We start from the raw sequence: 221 nt of genomic DNA, 5'->3' as shown, positions 1-221 counted from the left end.
TGCTTAGAGAAGGAACAGCCGAAGCAAAACCAGAACTGAGAAACTGGGAAGCACATTCTAGAGGTAATACCATGGAGTATTTTGGCTGGAAAATGAGGAAAAAATGAGAAGTTCACCTCTTCAATGATATAGATGAAGTCAAGAAATACTAGAGCTGTCACTTGCCCCAAAATACAAACTTAGGCAACGCAAAGGTAAAACAAGAATGCCTTATAATTCCT

At 38.9% G+C, this 221-nt stretch overlaps 1 protein-coding gene across 2 annotated transcripts in view; it reads right to left on the bottom strand.

The window, feature by feature from the left end:
- TDRD3 (tudor domain containing 3) overlaps window positions 1–221 on the bottom strand; it is a 154,123-nt gene that overhangs the window by 108,992 nt on the left and 44,910 nt on the right. The window lies entirely within an intron of this gene.

Source organism: Tupaia chinensis, unplaced genomic scaffold (genome assembly GCF_000334495.1).
Source record: "Tupaia chinensis unplaced genomic scaffold, TupChi_1.0 Scaffold000686_1, whole genome shotgun sequence".
NCBI classification, from domain to species: Eukaryota; Metazoa; Chordata; class Mammalia; order Scandentia; family Tupaiidae; genus Tupaia; species Tupaia belangeri.
This window is presented reverse-complemented; position numbering and strand designations above follow the sequence as displayed.